We start from the raw sequence: 23,644 nt of genomic DNA, 5'->3' as shown, positions 1-23,644 counted from the left end.
TAGACTGACATTGTACTTTAATATCAGATGTGAATTTTTATCACCCTTTTAAAGGCGCAGGGACAATCTGCCAGCCATTTGAAACAAATACCCTTTATGCAGCTGATCTACCTCATGCCTGAGCAGCTGTTGAAATGCAATGGGACTTTTTCACAAGCTGGAAGACCTTGAACTCCAATAAAAAAAATTCTCCACTCTCCACTCAGAAGAAGGTCAATTCAAATACAAACCACATGAGAAAGCTTACAACTGTGAGGGTAATTAAATATTTACAAAGAAAGAATAAGCCCTGAGCTCTGTGGATATAACACAAGAGACTCAAGTAGGATGATTTTCAATGATTAAAGATGACAAGTGTGAAATTACTCAAGTAAAGGGAAGTAATCACCTTAAAGAGACCACAAGCAAGTATATAGTAAAACCAAACTGTAAGTTTTTCATTTAAAATTATAGTTAATTAATATTAAACACAATAGGTTCAGTGGAGGCATTAGACTTAAGAAAAAAATGTTAAATTATGTAATAGAGCTAAAAATTCTGAAAGAGTTAAAGAAGAAAAAATCTACACTGCAACATAAGTACACACACACACACACACAGACACATTTACACACACATATAAACACACACACACACACACACATATACACACACACACATACACACACAAGATACACACACAGACACATACACACACATACAAGACAGACACACACACAAACACATACACACAGAGACACATACACACACACACAGACACATACACACACAGACACACACAGACACACACAAACACACACACATACTACACAAATACACAGAATGGGTGTGCAAAAAAGTAGATATCAAATGGAGCAAACTGATTATTATATGAACTGATTTTTAAAAAAATTTTTCACATGCATATTTAAAGGTATCAAATTTCAAATGCATGGCATTCTAGACACTTGCCAATATCCACAGAATATGTACCACAAGTAATGAACATTGTAGTCAATAATCTATCTACACTGACTAGGCAGTGGCCCAGGCACATAACCCCAATACTTCTGAAGACCATTGAAATTTTCTGCTCTGCCTAGTAATTCCAGGCTAGAGTTGTGACATGATAATCTTACTCAAACATAAAAGTAGTTTCCTAGTTTGGAACTGCACTCCTCTTCAAAGAATCTATGAAAAAAGTACAGGAAAATAAATCCACCAAAACAAGGTCATTTCTTGGATAGCTAAGCATTTAGCGAGTCCAACACAACACCTTCAGGAAATGCTAAAGACATTGGGAGTCAGCTGGGTGTTATTAGATGGATGGATGCTGATTTGTCTGTAGACTTTCCACTGTTCTGTTAGAGACAATAGGAGGCATTTTTGAAGACTGATATCTAGGGTGTTTTTAGTCATTATTGGAGACAGGAGATATTGTTCTTTGCTTCTCCCATTGCTTTCAAACTAAAATAAAACCTTGACATTGGCATATTTGGGATTGGCTGATTGAAATTCTGTGTACAGTTTCTCCTTGTAAAGTTTCTCATGATCTTCTTATTGTTTTGAGCACATTCAGGACATAGCATAATATCTTCCTCTCCTGAGTTTGGGAAAACACAGGCTGATAACAGGAAGAGAGACTTCATCCTTTGGGAAATGTCTGGAACCCAGGTCTCAGCAGCATGAATTGCAGGTGAACCAAGGCTTTCCTCTCTGCAGGGAGCTGTGTGCCATGGACAAACACACCATCTGCATTCAAAGTCTGCATCCAAAGACTTGTGGTAGAATGGCTTCTACAGAAGAAAGATAAGGACAGCGATTCACATCCATAGACTGAACATCTCTCATAGTAATTCTTCCCCAGGCTGAAAACTTGGACTCTGGAGTTGAAGCTGCAATTCCCACTCTTTCTACTCTTGCAGCTGTATTGAGGCCTGGGTCCTCTGGAGACTATCTTGAGTTTCTTAGGACCGGATTCATTCCGGCCTCAAGAGATGTGTTAGGAATATGCTATTTTTGTTTAGAATATGCATGTATCTGGAGTCTCAAAAAAAAACCCTTAACTTTTTTGTCATTCATACTGAACTCTCAGAGTATTCTAGAACACATCATTAATAGGCAGTAGGGTGGAAGGCAGAGAGTTCTCTGGTATGGATTTTCTTTAGGTTTGATTTGCTAAGAAGTGAGTAGAGAAGGGAACTGGTGGCTTAGGATCTATTTCAATGTTTGAAGAAACATTTGATTCCATAGGTTGTACTGTGGTGGGCTCCTCAGTAAATGGAGCAGCTTAAAACCGCAAGTTGGTTTTTGTCATAAGTGATCTGGCTGGACTATGGCATTTTCAGGCAGGTTTGAGAGAAGACAAAGGCAGTAGTGGTACAGATGCCAGCAGCTCACATTTTAAATATTATATATCATGAGTGACAATCAATAGTAATTGCATTGTGATAACCAATGTGTACAAATGTATTCAACCTTCAGAATACCTTGAATACTTAAAATTTTTATGAATACATATATTCCATGTTTGTCGATTAAAATATTTTTACATAAAAAGTACCATAGCTGGATAAATATCTCAGTGTTTGAGAGCTCTTCTTTCTTTTCTAAAGGAACCAAATTGGTTCCCAATACCCAGGTCAGGTTTATAACGTCCTGTAATTCCAACTCCATAGAATCCAACACCCTCTTCTGTCTTTTGTGGCCAGATACTCACAGGGCACACATGCATACACATAAATAAAAATCAAATAAATATTAAAGTATTAAAATCAACTGGGAAGGGTGGTATATACCTTTAGTACCAGCACTTGGGAGGTCAAGGGAGAAGAATCTATGTAACTCTGAGGCTACTTGTTCTACATAGAGAGCTAGAGACATATCCCGAGACCCTGTCTCAAAAGAATAAGTTAACTAAACAAATAAAATGAAAAAACTTAAAAATCAAGTAAAATGAGTAAATTGTAAAAGCAAACTGGACAGACACCATTTGAACAGGTAATTGTCAGATTGACTGCACATTTCTAATTATGTAAGACAACTATTAAGGAATGGGAACTGTTGTATATTTTATTTCTCAATCTTTTGGTAAAGGTTTCATTATCCCATGAAAGTATGGTTTTAGAGGTTTTTTTCTTTTTGAGACCCCACTTTGCTAGTCTAACATGAGCTTCCAGTGGGTTCTAAGTGTTTTGTTGCCTCGTTTACAGGCTCAGTACTAGTAATTGCTTACCAAACTGGATGGTGCCAGAGTCCAAACACTTGAAAAAATTTCTTCTCAATGGGAATCTTTACCCATGTGAGACATCATTCTCTTGCATGTACAGGCCAAGGAGATTTCAACAGCTTAGAGATTTGCATTATGCTTTCAAAATGTCATGTCTGGTCAAAAGCAAAATGAAAACATTTCTTTCTAAATGCCTATATTTAACTGCACATTTCTTAAATCTTGCTTCCTTTGGATCAATATTTTAGATATATTTCTTAACATTTAGAAAGACATTTGTACCATACTTTAATTCAACCCGAAGTTGACTGCAAAGCAGAAGGTCATTAGGTTGCACTGTTTTGTCTAGAACTTAATGGGGTCTCCTGCCTCCAAGACCATTAAGGAATAAACATTGAAGCCACTCCATCCATCCCATCCATAGCGAACTACTGCTCTCTATGCCACGCACGAACTGGACTGACTCTGCCTTTCTTCTACTGCAATTGTTGTCTCGAGAGTGCTAAGTAATGAAATACTTTGTCTCTGGTGGTTTCTGAAACAAGACACCTGTTTTCTGAACATGACCACCATTTTAAAATTATTTTATTCTGTCTCTTCTGTGTGGCTAAAGATGAAGACATTTTTAGGAATATAATAATATACAGTTCAATTGGAAAAATTACAAATTAGAAGGATGTCACTCATGACTGACTTTAATAAGAGCATAAGAAGTGTATCTACTAAGGAGAGAGGCTGGCATGTTAGCAGAGTGGCACAGCGGATGCGTGCTGGGTCAACAACCCAGAGGTCAAAGGAGAGAGGTTGGCATATGTTCCAGACTATTCCAGCATTCATTCTGCTTGCAGTTTACTTAAGTGACTTTTACTGTCCTTTGACTTTAGTATGGAATTCATAGAAATTCTCCAAGCAGAATAAGAAAGAGTCCTGTACATTACAAACACAGGGACTAAACACAACCAAGGACAAAGCTCCCACTGTAGGAGAGTGGGCTGCAGAAGCAGCCGTCTAGGGAAAGAGCAAGCAGTAAATTCAATGAAGATTTCTTCCAATTTCAAAATTGATTTTTATAGTGCTTGGCTGAGAGTAGATACTCTTATGACAACACTATAGTGTCAAGTAAATATAGTTTCTTGAATCCAGGAAGCTTTTGGCCTTTAGCCTTGTTCAAATAAAAACGAAGTTACAAACAGAAGCCACTTGCTCCTACGTTCCTCCTGAATTTGCAGAAGGTACATGGTTGGCCCTAGCCTGCCAGGAAAGTAGCGTCAACTTCGATAGTCAACAGAGGCCAATTTAGACAATCGCAACTTGTAGCAAGCAGTAGCATATTTCTTGCATTCATGAATATACATTCTTAATGTATTTCAGCTATAGAAAATGGATAATATGTAGTTTAGTTATGCATATATTACTATAATTTGGAATGTGACCAGTCTCTCAATGGCTCATCTTGGAAGCTTGGTCTCCAGCTGCTGATACCACCACTCGAGATGACAAGATCAGGGAAGCTGTGGTTTCATCACACATTACTTTCTCGGTGGATCATAAATTGATGGCACTTGGGGGAGGTGGTAGATATTGTGGTACGGTTGGAAGCAGTAGGTATAAGGAGGCTTTTGAATTCATGTAGTCTTTTCCCTGGATCCTTCTGATTTGTCCCTCTCTTCTCAGAAGTCACAAGATGAGTATGTCTGCCCTATGCCACTCTTCTGTCACTTTTACCATAAAGTTTGGTTTCATCACAGAGCAGCAAATAATGAAGTTAGTATGAATTGAAATGTCCAAAATAGTGAGCTCCAAATAAATCTTACTCTTTAGAATAACTTCTCCTAGATATTAGTCAATATTATAAAATAATTATATACAATCCTGTAATTATAATATGTACATACCTCATTAGAGCTTTAATTGATATTTCCCTAATAATGTAATGTTAAAAATATTTACCCTTGCTCAGTGTGAGTGAGCTTGGGATGGGGAGCATCCTCATAGAAGCAGGGGGAGGTGGGTGGGATAGGTGATAGCATTTGAAGTGTAAATACATAAAATATTGAATTAAAAAGCATTAAAAAATACTTCCCAAATCATGTTTGAAATTCTTTATATGCTGAATTCATGCTTAAATATTTTGCCCATATTAAAGATTTTATATTACTACTGGCTTTTGAGAGTTGTTCTTGTACATTCTACAGAGAAATTCCTTACCAGGCATTTGGTTTACAAATGTTTTCCCAGTCTGCATCTTGTTTTGCATTCTTGTAGCAGTGTTTTCAATGATCCAGATGTTCTGAGTTTTGGCAAAGTTCAGTTTTAAATTGGGCTGATTTTGCCTGATTGATTTTTTCATCTCATGATGGATAATACTTTGCTCCTTTGCATGACTAATAATTTTGTATTGAATTCTAGGATTATAAGGCTTACTTATGCACACATGTGGAATATGTTTGCATTCTAAGTCTACAAGGGCTTTTTATTGAGCTAGTTAAGAAACCCTATGGGTAATTTAGGGTCTTGACTTTTAAACTTTGTTATTAGAGGCAAGGAACTGTTTCATCTAGAGATAACTTGACTTAGTTCTGAAGCAGACAAACATGGTTTGCTAAGGTCTGAGGAGTGTGGCACTTACAGAATTCCCCCTTGGTGCACTCTCTGAACTTCAATGTACTTTAAAAACATTATTTGTGTGTGTGTGTGTGTGTGTGTGTGTGTGTGTGTGTGTGTGTGTGGTGTGTGTGTGTGTGTGTGTGTGTGTAAAAGCTGTGTGTGTGTGTGTGTGTGTGTGTGTGTGTGTGTGGTGTGTGTGTGTATGTGTGTGTGTGTGTGTGTAGTGTGTGTGTGTGTTGTGTGTGTTGGGTGTGTGTGTTGTGTGTGTAGTGTGTGTGTGTGTGTGTGTGTGTGTGTGTGGTGTGTGTGTGTGTGTGTGTGTGTGTGTGTGTGTGTGTGTGTGTGTGTGTGTGTGTGTGTGTGTGTGTGTGTGTGTGTGTGTGTGTGTGTGTGTGTGTGTGTGTGTGTGTGTGTGTGTGTGTTTGTGTGTGTGTGTGTGTGTGTGTGTGTGTGTGTGTGTGTGTGTGTGTGTGTGTGGTGTGTGTGTGGTGTGTGTGTGGTGTGTGTTTGTGTGTGTGGTGTGTGTTTGTGTGTGTGGTGTGTTTGGTGTGTGTGTTTGTGTGGTGTGGTGTGTTGGTGTGTGTTTGTGTGTGTGTGTGTGTGTGTGCATGCGCATGTGCTGCGATGTGGAACAGGTTGGAACCACTACTCTAGTTATATGCTTTCTTGTTGTTTGCATTATTTCCTGTACTGTCACGCTCAGTTTCTGAATTTCTCTGGCTCTTTTTACTTGAAAGTGTGGCTGACTTGCTTAGAATAGAAATGCAGCCAAAGGGAAATAAAAAATAAGGCTTTCTGTATTTTGTGAAATCTATCCCTTAAGGGAGATGTTATTGTTAGATGAAAATCCCATCACCATATCTTGATTAACAGACAAGTTTATATAGCTGTAAGGTTAATTACATGCACAATATACATCAATACCTAGCACTTATATTTTTAAACTGAACTTTGTTTTTTTAAAACAAAGCTCAGGAAAATTTACTTTTACAACAGCTTTTTTTTTTAAATATGTAAGTAGATTCTTACAATATACTACAGCTTATGTCTTGTAGCTTTTTCCCAGCAGCAGCATCTGGCCGCCATATCCAAATGAGTGGGCACAGATATCCACATACATACTAGTTCTGCTGCATCTATCTTTCCCATACATAAGATGTATGTACTATCACTTCCTTTATTCATGTCCACATGGGATAAGAAGTTGGGATGTTGCCTATCTATGAAAGTGTTAGAAGGAGTATCTGATCTCGCTTTATCACTTGGCAATGATGTAAGGACATTGTGAAGAGGATAAGTTCTATAGTTCAATTATTCTATTTCAGAAATGACTTCAGTAAGTGTCTAATTAGATAATCCGACTGCTCAAACAATGCAAAATACCCTTGTACTTCAGGTGACTTTAGTCACAAGGGGAAGATGTTCTTTGAGAAATCAGCACATTGTGTCAGATTTCTCTTACCAAGTAGAATTTTCCCACAGGTTTTTTATAAAGCTATCCTTCTTGCTCAGAATTTAGTCTCATTTCTCTTGTTCATTGATTGAATTTATTCTTTGACAATTTAATACATGCATAGAGTGCATCATTTTTGTTCCAATCCTTTATCTTCCTCCTACCCCTGCTAGTCCCTCATCTTTCCTTGAGAATATTTTCCCACATCCAAGTCTTTTTGTTTGTTTTGTTTTGTTTTTGTTTTTTGTTTTGTGATGGGATTTTACTAGGGCTGGATGTGTGACCATGAGTTTGATGTGTCCACAGGAATCTGGTGTGCTTAGCTGTGGGTTCAAAGTTAAAGACAGTAACTCCCCTCTCTCAGAATCTGTCAGTAGCTGATAGTTCAACATTAAGTATTTGGAACCCCGCAAGTCCTTCCATCACTCTTGACTGACTACTGACATGGCAATATTTTGCAGATCAATTGCAGATACCAAGAGCTGCTATGAATAAGGGCTCGCAGTGGCTGGTGTTGTGCCAGGGGAAATCTTACAGCTTTACTCAGTCTTCTGCCATTCTTTTTGCCTTTCTTTTACAGTGCTCCTATAGACTTAGATAGGTAGTATAAATATATCCTTTAGAACTGAACTCTCAAATATTTATTTTTCTATTTCATATATTTATAAGGATATATGTTTGTAAGAATATATATTTGTAAGGATATATATCATTATGAATCTTTGATTTTCTTCAATTATGTGATGTTTATATCTTGTGTGCATTATTAGATGAAGGCTTCTGTTTCATTGAAAAATTAAAATATTAATAAAATTATCTTCTGAATATTGTTTTTAATTTGCTCATTGAAGGTATCATTTGAGCTATATTGAACTATTGAAGTCAGTTTGAGAGTATTGATTTATCTTTTATTTTATCCCCTTCTATGTAATCTGATTCACAATTCCCTTTGAGCTATAAATAAATAGATATTGAGTTTTGTGAATTGTACTCACTTTAATTATGTGACAAAACAGTGGATATTGATGGAATAAATGTGAAAAATGACCTAACATTTTTATTCATTCCAAATGACTTTAAACTATTTAACTCAAATTAACCAGACTTACATGAATTTCAAATCTAAAGCTATAGAAAAATGAATGATTGTAAGTAACTATTTGGTCACTTTCACATTAAGAGTACGATTACATAATAATTATCTTTGGAGGAAAAAATGTTTGACAATTTAAGCGAAAATATAATTTTTAAAACACTATCGCAAGGTATTTGACATAAGATGTGTCTTTAACATAAAAAATAATAATAATACTACAGTGGATAAGAAATCGAGCAAATGCTACCAAAATAGGAGCTAGAATGTAATACTGATACAGGAACAAAATAGCCTTTACCTATTAAGTCGTTAAATCCTATATTAGTCAGTATTCTCTAGTGGAAGAGTACTGACGGGGTGCATATATATTATAAATACAAAATGACTAGGTCTCATTATGCAGGGCCATTTGTACACTGAGTATGAAGAGGCTGAAGTATGCTAGTGTTTCAGCACAGGTCATGGCTAACTCAACAGTTCCAATGTCATTCTAAAGACCGGACATTTTTTGGAGAGGCATTTCTTTTTATTCTTCTTTTGAAAGTTGAGTATTTTTTTAGTTGCTTATTCATTCCTAGAATGGGCTTTTAGTAGGTCTTTTAATTTTCTCCTGTGGCCACTTGATTGCACTCATGCTTGTATGTGTGGGCACATGTATGTCTGTATGTAAGTACATGTTCTCATATTTAAGAATTCCTTACTTTCTGGGTAAATAATTTTACAGTTTAGTTGCTATATTTTGCAGCAAATCTTTGGATGATGTTTTACAGAAGCCTTTAAGTTGGAGAAGAGTGTAGAGTCTAGGTAATAGCTGTGCTCCTTCTGTGTAGGGATCATTGCTTTAAATCAGCTTGGTCAGTAAATCCCCACTGCCACATGGAGAAACCTGGCTTTCACAGTTTCCATCCATGTGTTTAATTATTCATTTCTAATTTCTGTGAATAGTAGAATTGGAATTATTAATGACCATAGCCATGGGAAATCATTTTATAAACTAAGATGCATTGATTACATGGTGTCAATTCACTCTTTCTAGTTTAAGCTTATTTTTCTCATCATTCTTCCATAATTCCTTTAGGGAATTTCTTTCATATATTTATAATATAGTCAGGTTCATTTTGTTACAACATAGATTATTTTCTGAGATGCTTTCCCCTTCTAAATAAGTCTTATTCTTTGCTTATATTGAACTCCAGTACTACAATGTTGGTTTCTGTATGAGTAAACTTCCTGTGGGCTCAACTAAGAAAAGGGGTCACAAATACCTTGTTTCATTCTGCAATTTTATATGAGGAGATCTTCTCTAGACCTAGAATGGGTTTTGTTTAGCGTAGGAATGAATGTGGCATGGATGCAGGTTTAGACAGCAGTAATGAGGGCAGAAAGTTCAAGAAGAAGTTCATTGAGCTTGGTCAAGGCTCATAGACATATTTTTAAACAGACTGCTTTAACATGTTAGCCAGTGGCCCAGCAAATGCTATCACTTGTCTAGGGCTGTGAGGGAATATAAGCTAAGAAGACATGTTGATGTTGACAATTTCTGAACACAGGGTAGTAGAAAGCACTTGGTTTTCAATGAAAGTATAAGACTAATTATATTTACAATTGTTTACATAAAAATTTAATCCCCTGCTGTCCTGGTTAGTGTTTCCTGTCAACATGACAAAACCAAGAGCCAGTCACCTGGGATGAGGCAAGTCCAGCTGAGGAATTGCCTTAATCAGATAAGCCTGTGGAGACAGTTTTGGGACATGATCTTGATTGCTCATTGCTGTAAGAAGGCGCAGACGGTGCCAACATTAGGCAGGTGGGTTGGAGCTGAGTCAGGACATTAGCTGAAAGTGAGCCAGCAGGCAGATTGCTCTGTGGTTTCTGCTTCAGTTACTGCTCGAGCTCCTGCACTGCCTTCCCTGGATGATGGGCTGTCAGTTTTCCAGATTGCTTTGGATGAAGTGTGCTATCACACTGTAAGGCAAACCAGAATACCTTTCCAGAATACCTAGATTATCTGTCACAGAAATGAATGCCTCCTCTGACTTCTTGCTAGCGATTACACTATTACTACCACATAGTCATGCATCAGTCTTAAAATTCTCAGACATTTTAATACCCATATAGTAGCCAGAGAGGAGCATGGTGGTTACTAGGACCGGAAAAAGTAAGTTCAGAGAGTTCTTAGTGAGATAGTACACAATAAAAATAAGTTTTATTTAGGTAGGTAAAACAAAATCAAGAAATCTAGTGCACAGCTGAGTGAATATAGCCAATATTAAGACACTGCATTTTTAAACACTGCTAAGATTGGAGAATTTAAAATTAGATAGTTCCACAAGTGATAATCAGGTGAGGACATTTGTTATATAAAAATGTTCCGCCCATCCATTATATATGTGTGTATATATTGACCTTAACACACACACTGGTCAGTTTGTCATATGACTGAATAAATGTATTATAGCTTCCATTGTTTTTTCTTTACATTTATGCATGCATATATGCATAATTAGGCATATTTATGTGACATACTGCCATTTTAATGTATATGTATATATATGCAATTTCTTGATCAATTCAATATGATTAACATTTCTATTAATTTATTATTATTTTTTAGTTGGCTGCTTTGAGTTCCTCTCTTTTAGTTATTTAGTTATTATACAATTTAACAAATTCTTTTGAGAATGACACTCCAATGACACACATACACACACACACGCGCACACACATGCATATGTACACACACATGCACACATGTATATGCACACATATATGTACACACATATGTACACACACATATGGACACATAGACATCGTAGCTGACTGCCACGTGGTTACTTATGATACTTCCTACTATTCTTCTTTCCCGTCACCCTTTCGTCCTCTAATAACCACTATTCTGTGTGTCAATTGGCTTGTTTTAAACACTCAACACAGAATTTGTTTTGCATGCTTGTTTAACTTAATGCACTTACCAGTGTCCTACAATTTAGAATCAACACTTGTACATTTAGCTCATCAGTTTATTTGAGGAGGGTCTCCCATGCACATTTTAGAGTGAGAAGTAAAATGACAGTATTTTTGTTTAAGTTTTAACAGATCTATTTAAATAAAATAATGAATTTATTTTAGGCTTTGTTTACATGTCCTCTCTACTGGAAGTGCTGTAAGATAGCCCTGTGTCCAGGATAGTTAATGATATATGAAGTCTGTAGTCTGAAAATGGATCCAAACCAGTAACAATTCCTGGAATTATATTTAAAAAAAATCTGCCTGATAATATTATATAAACTCTAAATAGGTTCTGCTTAAGCAACATTGATATACAATCTCAACTTTCAGTTTTAAAACAAAGAATGTGAGAAGGAGAATTGCAATGATAGCTTAGTGTGTATGTCATGGTTGACTAAAATGCATATGAAACCAACTGTAACACATCAAGTGCAGGGCACTTTATAATGAACAGGAATTGATGGTCTAATGATTCTAAAGGCATGGAAGGGACAAACTCCTAGCATTGGCTTTCTTACTCTTTCCCATAGCAAAACAACAAAGAGAGAGGAAGGGTAAGAGAGAGGAAGGAACTGAAAAGAAGCCAATTACCTGTTGAATCTAATCCCTAATCCTGTGATTGCAGCACTAATCCAACTTTGGGTGCAAGTCCTTATTACCCTGACACCTTCACCTAAGTCCCATTTCCATCCTTTGTCATGAGGAGTTGAGTTTCTAATGCATGGACCTTGGCGAGCATGTTTATGCCAAGCATCCCTTTTATCACTTGTTGATTCCACCCTGTTCTTGTTTTGGTCTTGCTGGAACATGAAGCCATAGTGCTGGCACAAGTCTGTTAAACACTTCAGAGCAGCTTGCTCTTTAGAGTTTCTCTTCAAATACAGAAGTAGAAACTTGGACTCTGTGACTATTTTTCTGCTTCAACTGCTGCTATTATTCTGCTTCCTTTCTCTCTCACCGTCAGGGCACTCTCTTCACTTGTTTTTTTTTCTTTTGAGACCATCTATGTATTACTGAGAATGAGTGTCAGTCACTTTTTTTTGTGGAGCGTCTACTTTATTATTTTTTCTAATGAAGGTTGGCTCAGTTCTCTGAGACTCCTCAGCTGTGTTCCTATTAAAATCTGCTTCATCTTGGATAATTTTCTTCAATTATTTTACATAATTACTTTTCAAAAAATCCCAAGTTAAATAGTATCCCTTGACCCTATTGTGGTTTTACAGAAGCAGGTGAATGATTTATCTGGTCCCATGATTGTGCTTCAGATGTTAATTTCGATACAAGCTTCTTCAATACATGTTTATGAAAATAAAGTAATGTTAGTGAATGCTGTCCTTTTTTTTTAAAATCACCAAGACAACAGTGTTTTCAAATTTACCATAAAAAATGGGGATGAGAACAAGGATTTAGATTTTCTGTTTTGAAAGGGACAGTTTTGTAAAGGAGAGCAGGGGGAGACTAGATTTCAATTTGGGAATATTTAGAGGCAATTTCCTTTGGGTTTTAATCTTTAAACATGGTCTAGGGCTATCTGCTAGGTGCCTCGCTAGAGAGTGAAGGGTACATATGATATAAGAACAAGCAAAATGTTTTGCTCTGTGGCTTAGCTTAATCCCTACATAATTTAAATTCCTTTGTAAACACACCAAACACTACCAGAAATATTCCTAAAATAATTGATTCAAACTACAGCAGTATCCATCTGTTTTGGTCTTGCTAAAGTATGATTGCAAATGCGAGTGTCATTAAATTTGAAAATACTTTGACAGCACACTTTTAAAATGTTGAATTTTATTGATCATTCGTTTTCTTGGACACTGATCAAAGTCTCTAGATACTAGCTTATAATCCAGATCTTGTTTCCCTTCTTGCTGATTTTCTTCTGGGTATAGAGTTCAGTTGGGGCCATTTGTGTTCTTTATGTGACTCTAAGCTTCAATTGATCAGACTTACATGCTGCTCATTTTTGAGAATAGTAAATGTTAAACCAAATAGGTGGACTAGATTTGATATGCTCCTCAACTAAAAACGCTCTCTCTGATGTAGACCAAAGATGTGGCAAATACAGGCACATCACGAACACATGAGGCCAAACATGTAAGTTCCAGGAACAGCTTGGTATGTGCAGATAACTGTAAGCTTTAGCTTCAGGCATATTGGACCACTTGCAAGAAATCTAAACATCTTATCTTTGGTACCTGTGGCGGAAGCCCATTTTTCTCTTTCTGTTTCATGCTTCTCTGGCATCAGAGAATATTTAGGCAAAATTAACAAGGTTTTTAGAAATGAATGGCAGATGCCTGTAGACTGTGGTTTTAGGAATATAAACAAGATGCCCCTATATCTTCCATCTTATGACATACAACTTTATGACCATTTTAGTTAACTGTCTAAAATGCACACATTTTGACTAAATTAGTTTTAAACTTACCCTACATCTGGAATTTTAAACATCCTGAACATTGTTAAGCCTCACTGAGTCCATCATTGGAAGGTAATAAACATAGTTTGGATAGTGTAGCTTTTGAGTATAATGTGAACCAACCTGTATGAAATGTTAAAGACCATTGCTAGTTCTGGCTTTTGTAAGAATTACTACCTCATAGTCATCACTGTGGTTATATCACTGCCATCACCATGATTAGGCTTTTACAAATTCTAATACCTTTGAGGGTGCTTAGTCTTCCTGAGTGACAGGGAAGAGAAAGAGAATTGTTAATGGTGCAAGAACCTGCAGCTCAAAGTAATTAATTGCAGTCACTTAGGGGAAATGCTTTCCTATAGTCGGTGTAGCTTCTGCTCCTTTAGCAATTGCTTTAGAAGAACAAAAAGTTACATTGATACATACTTGTCTGCTGTGGTGTGTTTGTGTGTGGGGAAGTGTTGAGCATGCTGGTGTCCCTGAGAGAGACATCAGTCTGTAGAGTATTGTAAACTCTTTGTATTGAAGTCTCAGCATATTTTTTTAAAGCAGTTGTAACCTCTGGCTAAGACACTGCCGTCCCATCAATCATCCACAGTCATAACTCCTTCATCTGTTATGTATCATTCCTTCCTTAATTAGTATTACCAATTATCTGTGACTTATTTCTTCAATGTGTTATTATCATAAGAATGATGTCTACATCAAGGGTAACCAGGATGTGCCTCTCCACTTTGTTCTCATAAGACTCTTCTGTTGCCCTTGACTGAATGTCAGCTTCGCTCCAAACTCATTTTACATTGGTTCATAAACCTATAAGCTGACTGTAACCCTCGCCCCACGCAGGGTAATATAGTCTTGCAGCCAAGTGTGTAAATAGTGCATCTGAAGAGTTGAGATCCCATTTCATGCCATTTTAAGAAAAACAACAGTGAAGTCAATTCAAAAAAATATTTTATACTTACATTATAAATTATGAAAAGTTGGGGACAAGGAGAAATCTGTCATAGTTTAGAAGCTATTCTTGGTTATTTTTATAGAGAGTAGAATTTAGTGGCTAGTGTCTGGGTGTTAGATTTCGTTCTTTTGTAGCCAAAGTTTTTTAATTAGATTTAGATTTAGGGGATTATTCTGTCTCCAGGTTCTTCTTATGGGCAGAACATAGAAAATTATGTTTGCAAATAAAGAAATGTGCTTAAATATAGAAACTCACATGCATATTTATATTTGATAATATTTTTCCATAAATTGTACAGTCTCACTCTCTCCTCCTTTATTATTAACTTGTCTTGCTCAAAGCACCTTGGCTTTTGTGTTCTTGATTCTGTTTATTAGGTCAGTTCCTGAATGTGCCAGTCACCTATCATGACTGTTGCGTTCTCCCCGAATCCTTTCCTCCTCAGGCTATAGCACTGACCCCAACCCCCATCTCCATTATCCAGGACACCACCAACAGCGAGCACTTGTGACTCAGTCACTCCCTTTACTTCAGGTACAGGACCTCACCTGGATCAAACTTGTAATTCCTCAATTGAACTTTTGATTGCATTGATGGTTACTTACGAACACTTTCGGCTAGTGAGCTGGGTCAGTGAGAGGGTAAAGGTGCTTCCTCCAAATCTGATGACCTGAGCTTGATATTCTGGAAAGATAAACTACTTTCTCCAGGTTGTCCTCTAACCTCTATAGTTACAGTGGAGTGCATTTATGAGTACACGCACACACACACACACACACACACACACACACACACACAGACACACACACTCTCACACGCACACACTGAAATACCCCCCAGAGAGTTTTTATTTCATATTTGTTTCTTGCATCATTATTTATAACTTCTTTGAGAAACACTACTGCAGAACTGAAGTTTAGTTCCTGCAGCAATAACTCGGTTGATTCCTGCACAGAATGGCATTGTAGTCAATTTCGTGTCATCCACATTCCTTGTTCTTTGCAAGCATTCTCAATGTGACTGAGGGAGAACAATTTTATGAGTTGCTGTGAAAATTATTAGTCAGTTGTCAGTATGTAAGCAGTGTGTTGTACCTTTAAAATAATTTCAATAGGTCTTTTTTTATTTTTGAGGTAGAGTGAATAAATAACCCATGGTGGCCTTGAACTCCATCTCCCTCTGTCATTGTCTCCCAAGTACTGAGATAAAAACTGTGTACTAACATTCAAATTATAGGTTTCTTTTAAAAATATTAGAAATAATTCATTAAAGTAAAAGTACTAGCTGGGCATAGTGGGGCACATGCAGAGGCAGAGGCAGAGGCAGAGGCAGAGGCAGAGGCAGAGGCAGAGGCAGAGGCAGAGGCAGAGGCAGAGGCAGAGGCAGAGGCAGAGGCAGTGATGCAGAAGATCTCTGAGTTCAATGCCAGCCAATCTACATAATGAGTTCTAGTGCAGTCAGGTCTACACAGAGAAGCTTTCCCAAAATCACACATAAAACCCCAAACAACAACAACCAAAAGGAAGTATTTTGGAAATTCTTTAAATATATTGAGGACTTTTAATAATGTTGATAAACACTTTCTTAATTGTTCTTGTAGTTAGAATTACTAATTGATATCATAACCCCTTTTCTTATTTTTTCTACAAAATTCATACAGAAAAGTATGAACAGAAATTCATTCAGCCATGAAGCTAGGGAGGAAGCTCAGGAGTGATTTGCACTGTCATAATGTTTCCTCCCCTAAAATGACATAATTTTCTCGGAGTTTTATTTAACAATATGGTATCTTAGAGTAGGCCAGTGGCTGAAGTCACTCAATTTCACTGAGTTTTCTTTGTGCTGTTAGAGGTTTTGCAAAGTCAAAATATTAACTTTCTGGGTTTGGGGTGATATATTGTATGTGCTATACCAATCACACTTACTTCTTCACTTGGAACATCTACTGCTCCCATATGGCCAGTAACATACATGGGTTCACACAGATTAAAAAAACCTAAACAAAATAGAACAAAACAACAACAACAACAACAACAACAACAACAACAACAACAACCCCCCAAACTGGGTAGAACTGCATTCAGTAGAGAATAAACACTCATTATGAAATATTCATTGGGGGGTTGGGGATTTAGCTCAGAGGTAGAGCGCTTGCCTAGCAAGCGCAAGGCCCTGGGTTCGATCCCCAGCTCCGAAAAAAAAAAAAAAGAAATATTCATTGATTTTGGCAGCTCTGATGCACTTTTATGGTCATTTCCACAGGTCTGGTAGAATCCATTTGTGACAGTTTTTCTTTGTTTGAAGTATTTTAGCTATGAATTAAGTATCTCCAGCTACTGCCGTTGTTGTTGGATCTCTTTTTCCTTTTAGTTTATTGGTAGCCTTACTTTTTTTTTCTCCATTTGATGAGCATTAACCTAAAGGCAATGACAATATCATCTTAAGGTCTTTCAGTCCTAAAATCAGAGGCTAGTCTTATTTCATGTAAAATAACTATTTTTGTCATCTTGTCTTCAGTATACACTGGAATCCACAAGAAGTAGACTCCAATGGTCTTGTGAGTAGGTTGAGGGCAAGCAGGCAAAGAGCAAGAGCTTCCTTCTTCCACATCATTATACAGGCTTCCAGCAGAAGATATGGCCCAGGTTAAAGGTGTATCTCCCTGTTTCATGATTTTGAGGAGTGGGTATTCTTATTTCAAATTTAGAAAAAAATAAACTCATTAGTGTGGCCTTCATTTTTGGATTTTAGTTAATTAAAGGGAAAAGCTGACAACCATGAATAACTATCGCATTTGTGTTTTTCATGTTAACATTTTGCATTTAATTATACTATCATTCATCATTTGTATTAGATTTCACATTTGTATTTATTAGGCTCTGATTTTATATTTTTAATACATTTATATTCATATTTGTTATGCTTTGGCATTGTGATCATTCCCTTATGTTTAAAAGCTCATTTTTGTTTCCTCAGTTATTTGTTTCATAATTTTCTTTATATTTACTGCTTATATTTTCCTTTTTCTTAAACTTTTAGCTTCATCTCAAGTGCTCAATGAAGTATTTCAATGAATTCCAATTACTTTATACTTTCCATTGTGACATGTTCTCTGTCCTGATGATTTAATAGTAAGTGGATTTTGTGGCATGGTATTTGGTCACATTGTGAAACCCTAGGCTATGTTATTTAGTGACAAAAGCTGTTTCTAATTGTGGTGTGACTCAGCCCTCACATAACTTTTTTTTTTTATTAACTTGAGTATTCTTATTTACATTTCAAATTTTATTCCCTTTCCTAGTTTCCAGGCCAACATCCCCCTAACCCCCCCCCTCCCCTTCTTTATGGGTGTTCCCCTCCCCATCCTCCCCCCATTACTGCCCTCCCCCCAACAGTCTAGTTCACTGGGGGTTCAGTCTTAGCAGGACCAAGGGCTTCCCCTTCCACTGGTGCTCTTACTAGGATATTCATTGCTACCTATGAGGTCAGAGTCCAGGGTCAGTCCATGTATAGTCTTTAGGTAGTGGCTTAGTCCCTGGAAGCTCTGGTTGCTTGGCATTGTTGTTCATATGGGGTCTCGAGCCCCTTCAAGCTCTTCCAGTCCTTTCTCTGATTCCTTCAACGGGAGTCCCGTTCTCAGTTCAGTGGTTTCCTGCTGGCATTCGCCTCTGTATTCCTCACAAACCTTTAATCCCAAACGATAAAAGTAAAGTTAGTTTATAGAAGAAAGCAACCATTTTAAAAGTGATGTCTAACTGAGTGTCAGATAAAGTAACAAATCAGAGAAGGATTTTACAGAATAGGACATGCCCAACCCTCATGAGAAGAGAAAGAAAAGGGAAGCTGCTTAGGTGCAGAGCAATAGAGGAAAGAGGCAGTTTTCCTGGGACAGTTGTAAAGAGGCAGGATGCAGAGAGAGAACAAGCTAGCCATGGATAAAGAGAGATAATAAGCTAGACATGGATAAAGGCAGAATGAGCCAGAGAATAAGAAGGAGCCAGAAGATAGAAAAGATCTCCAGGTTTTAGACCAAGCAGAACAATTCAGGAGAAGTTTGGAGAGACAGATTAAATCAGAGGATGGAGAGGACTTTTGAGCCAGAAGAGCTGAGTTGAAAAGCCAGCCAGAATTAAAAAAAAAAACTGGTAAGGGGTAAGCTTATTAAGCAGTTAGTCTGAGAGGCTGCAAATACTCAAGGCCTAGATTAGATTGTGCAGAGGCTAGAAGTTTCCAGGACTAGGCCCAGGTTAGCAGAGGCAGATAACAATTACATCAGGTGAATAAAAGATCGTTTTCCAGGGTTTCCCGGTTTTCAGACACACGAGAACTTGACATGTTCCTTGCCTTATTTATCTTTCTACTGAAAATCAAACATGAAAGATTTGGAGTAGAAAAATTACTTACTGGCTAAGAGTGCTTGTGTCATCTGAAGAGGACTCAGGTTCAGCTACCTGCATCCACGTGATGGCCCACAATCGTCTCTAACTCCAGGTTCAGGGAGATCCAGTGTCCTCTTCTAGCTCCTCCAAGCACTAGATATTCACTTAGTAAACTTACATACATGTAGACAAAACACTAAACCCTAATTAAAGTAGGTTTCAAAACACATTCAAACACGTTAAATAAAACTAAATAAAGCTTTAAAAATCATGGGCAAAATTCATGCTGAGACTTTTTTTTACTTGTACTCACTTTTAATGATGATATACCACAAAATATAGAATATCAGCCATCTTAAAGGAAGACTTTACTTTTGCATGGTGTCTGGCTGTGTAAATTACTGACTGAAGAACACAGCATTCAGCCATACCTATGCTGAGACATTTTAAGTTTTATATAGTTCACAGTTTCTACATTTTAAAACTCTCCATGCTTACAAATAAAACTGGCACTGTAGTGTCCTTCATCAGGCACAATGAATTCTAAGGAATACTGTGCACACTTTCATGGAAAAGGCCTTCAGTGAATGCCTGTGTTTTGTCCCACATGGGAAGTCTTTTGGCAGCATTTCCCTTCCTCGACTTTCTTTTCCTGTGTTTTACCAAACCATAAAGGTAATCCATAAAATAATTCTAAGTAAAGATGTACAAAACAACAAAAGAATCCATAATTCACTTCTATGTTTTCATTTGTACTTTACACTACTCCCAAATGCTTCCTCTACTAGGAGAAATAAATTTGAGTGACTATAAAACTATTATGCCAAAAGGCTGCATTTACAACAATAGTAATGTCTTGTAGTCACACAGGTTCATTACTAAAAATATTGGATGAGAAGTCACAGTAAAACTGCCACAGGAACCTTAATACCATTCTGACAGGTTTTAGTAGAGAAGGCTCTGGAATTATAGCAAAGTCGAGATTTTTAAAATAAAATTATGAACACGAAGAGTCTTGCATTCTCATCATATCCCAGGTATAAAACATCATAAATTCCTTTTTATATTATTTTAGTCATTTGAATCAGAAAGTTCAAGAAAATATTGCTAGGTAGAAGTTCTGCTTGAGGTATAATCAATTTCTTCCTTATTTTTTCTAGTGAGCATCACCACGTGCCATTTTTATACACAAGCTTTGTGAGAGCATTTATCTAATTAATCATAATTCACAAGAAGACCAAACACTCTATTTGCACTTTTATTGTGTTTTATATTTTGTAGACACACACACACACACACACACACACACACACACACACACACATTCATTTTATAATTTGATGCTCGTCCCGTACTGTATATCTAGTGTGCTGTCTCTATACCACTATACCAGGCAATACTCCTGAAGCTGTCCCTGCCTTGGACTTGTGTTTGATTTTTATTGTTGTGTTTAAGTGTTTGTTGTTACTGCTCTTGTCTATTTTCTGATTGATAAGAACTGGACGTAAGTCTCCTTCCAACACTGTGTTGTGCTATACCTGTCATGAAAGTGAAGGTGTTAAAAAAATTAAGTCCTTGGCTTTGTTAGTTTCTCTGACCATAGAGAGCTGTAATTCTCTAATTGATTAGGCTCTAAACGGAGTCAGTCTTTTTTTTAGTGCTAACATCACCTGGCCTTTTCACAGTTGCCAGGGGTGATTGTTCTTCCTGAAATTCCTTGAGGATGAAGTCATTGGAATGGGTCTCATTGTCTGTTTGCATGTAGACCAACGTAAAATCTATTTCAAATGTAAAGAAACACTTAATAGTCTTTACAACATTGTTAGACAACTATGTAGTAAGTGCAATTAGAAGTGTTATAGAAAGGACATTGAAAGCTTTCTAGAGCAAGCTCTGATAGTTCTCTGATCTAAGTAATATGCGAGTCTCAATTATTTGGTCAGGAGCTCACAATGTAGTTCAGTGCATAAAGCCACTTGCAACCAAGATTGACATGACAGCTTGAGTTAGATCCCAGAATGTAATTAGGTAGAAGAGTAGAATCTACTCCCTAGCTTCTCCATTACACTACACATGTCACACCATCATCCAGACCTATACAAATACACAAATAATTGCCAAAATGTTAATAAAACTGTAGAAAGATTGAATTGTCTTTTTAGCTTAGACATAGATTAATTGAGGCAACAGCCTGAAAGGTTGGCCAAGCAGACTTATTCCCTGGTAGACCAATAGATGCTCAGAGGTTTTCCTGCATCATATACTTACTTTGGCTAAGATCTATAAACTTACTAGCTTGAAAAGCTTGTAACTTATAAATTGATGGTCATATTAACTGTACAGGCCCAAATGAGAAATACATTTTTAACTGCTCCCTTGAACTTTCTAATGATAACCGATAGGATTATTATGCTCAGGAATGATTTATAAGTTATTATTTATTTGTTAAAGAAAAAATTTATTTCTTCAAACTATAAAGAGATAAACCCTAACAAAGATGTTAGAAATCAAACATAAGAGATGCATTGATTTTTAGGTAATTTGTGGGTCTCTTGTTTCTGGATGTTGATACAAATAATTACTGTTATGTATTACCACATTTCTATCTCTCTCCCTCCCAGAAATGTTGACATTTCCTGAATTTTAACCACCACGCCTTAGTTTAGTAGAAACGTCCTTTATTTCACCTGTTAAATTGGCTATGTTTACAATAATGTTCAAGGTAAAATTATAATTATTAAGCTGCAACTCTGATTCTTCTGTGACACTAAACACATGTTCTTCAAGAAATACTAGTAAACTAGTGAACCTCTGTCAATAATGACTATGATAATATAGAAATTATGTCAGTGGGATATGCACATTAATATTACATAAAGGAAACCAATAATAAAATTACATTAATATTTTCTATTGTGATAAAATACCCTGGGAAATTCACTCTCAGAAGTATGGGTTTATTTGACTCACAACTTTTGGCTATAGTTCATCATCATGGGTAAAGCAGAGGCAGCAACGACTTAAAACAGGTAAACATGCTGGTACAGGGTTAGGGTTAGGGTTAGGGTTAGGGTTAGGGTTAGGGTTAGGGTTAGGGTTAGGGTTAGGGTTAGGGTTAGGGTTAGGGTTAATGTTAGGGTTGCCTAGAGCAGCGAGAACAATGAATTAATTCATATTTCCTTGAAACTTTCCCTCTCCTATCTCTGTCTCATTTATTCAGCCCAAGGCCCAGAAGATAAAATTTTGCCACCCCAGTTAGTCCAATTAAACAATCCCTGACCAGTGTAAGCTAGAATTATATATAGATATACAATTATCTATTGAGATTTCCTTGTCTGTGATTCCAAAGTCAATTGTTATGTGGACAATTAGCATCAACAATCACACATGGATTTCTTGCTATTCTCATAAAAGCACCTTTTGTGATAAAGTGCTAAGCTGTCTAGGATCATTACAAAATGATCTGATCCTGATAAGGAATATTTATGAATAGTCTCCATCTTATCATAGTTGCTGAATGATTACAAATGTGTTCCCTGTGTTATCAGCAAAAGGATCATAATTCACAAAGACTTTTATTCAGACTTCACTGAAATATTTTGACTTGGAAATCAATGTAAAGACAAGTCAATTATAAAGTTTGACAATGATTTCAGAGGGCCCTTTTTATAGAATAACATATACAAATGATCAAAGAAATGACATAGTTCAACACTGTAGGTTATCAGAAAAGTACAAGTCAAAACTGTTGTAAAGTAACATCTTGTCTTTTGCAGTTTTTCCCCTTTTCTGTAAAGTTTTCAAAGTTTATTGAAGTGATAACAGGTATTACTGTTGGCAAATCCTGCTAATTAAGGCCATTCTCTACCATAACTGGATTGCTCCTCTGAGAGCAGTGCAAAGTAGTAGCAGGGCTTCCCCTTCTCTGAATTTGTCTGGCAATCCAGACTCCTCCTATCCTCTACCCAGGGAAGGTTGAGTAATGCTTGGCAAACCTACAAATCCCTTCACAAACTCCCCATAAGAACCGTCCAGCATGTACCTGTGCTTCCTGGAATACATATCCATACAAATGAGGCATTCACAGAACTTGAAATTCAAGCCAATCATTTTCATTTACTCTGAAAACTATTTCCACTCTCCAAGGTCCATATACACTCCTGGTCTACCTTGAATAAAGTGTATGCATACAAGCTCACCCAAAATAAAGTGTATGCATACAAGCTTACCCAAAATAAAGCACACACCCTCAGATCATCTAAGAGAGCTGCTTCATTGAGGACCATCTGCTAAAAGAGCTATGACACTAAAATGCTCGGAGAAGGCCTATCCCAACAACCCCCAAGGAAGGCTGCAGAACCCCACCTGTTCTAGACTCTGCTTCATCCTTCCAGCCCTGGATACCCTGAGAGGGAGAAAACAGAGGACATAAAACCACAGCTGGACCACAACACACATACCACATATCAGAACTTCATATTTCAGTATTTTTCAAAGAGTATCTTTCTACGG

At 36.9% G+C, this 23,644-nt stretch overlaps 1 non-coding gene and 1 pseudogene across 1 annotated transcript; both read right to left on the bottom strand.

Moving 5' to 3' along the window:
* Positions 1-1,397: 1,397 nt before the first annotated feature.
* LOC116910368 lies at positions 1,398-2,061 on the bottom strand (annotated as a pseudogene).
* Positions 2,062-19,433: 17,372 nt separating this feature from the next.
* Positions 19,434-19,563, bottom strand: LOC116910678. Its single transcript, XR_004389209.1, has one exon. It is a non-coding gene; the product is annotated as a small nucleolar RNA SNORA15 (small nucleolar RNA).
* Positions 19,564-23,644: the final 4,081 nt, after the last annotated feature.

The sequence above is a fragment of the Rattus rattus genome, chromosome 9 (genome assembly GCF_011064425.1).
Source record: "Rattus rattus isolate New Zealand chromosome 9, Rrattus_CSIRO_v1, whole genome shotgun sequence".
Lineage (NCBI taxonomy): Eukaryota > Metazoa > Chordata > Mammalia > Rodentia > Muridae > Rattus > Rattus rattus.
The sequence above is the reverse complement of the archived record's forward strand: the minus strand, read 5'-3'. Positions and strand labels throughout refer to the sequence as shown.